Source organism: Theobroma umbraticum, unplaced genomic scaffold (assembly GCF_002168275.2).
Source record: "Theobroma umbraticum cultivar Fairchild unplaced genomic scaffold, ASM216827v3 scaffold_147.0, whole genome shotgun sequence".
Classification (NCBI taxonomy): Eukaryota; Viridiplantae; Streptophyta; class Magnoliopsida; order Malvales; family Malvaceae; genus Theobroma; species Theobroma umbraticum.
The window spans coordinates 6,520,174-6,520,489 of NW_018397259.1; positions in this window are offsets into that span (position 1 = coordinate 6,520,174).

A 316-nucleotide genomic window follows, 5' to 3' on the forward strand; every position below is an offset into this window, starting at 1 on the left:
TAACTACTTGCCTTTTCATATTGTAATTTAGATCTTTTATTAAGGAAAAGTGCAATACCCCTTAGAAAATAAATAAATAAATAAATATCATTTTTTTAAAAAATAATAGAGTAGATATATTTTAGTTTGTGTCAGATTACGTTATCATGTTTAAAAAAAAATCAATCAATCTTATCATGTTTTAAAATAAAAGTAATCAGTTTATCTGAACAAAGACAGAGAACTCACGTCAATTTATTTAATCAGACTCAAACAATAGGCAGTCAGAAGAGCTTAATATCAGGAAAGAAGAAAGATATAAAAAGGGAAAAAGTAT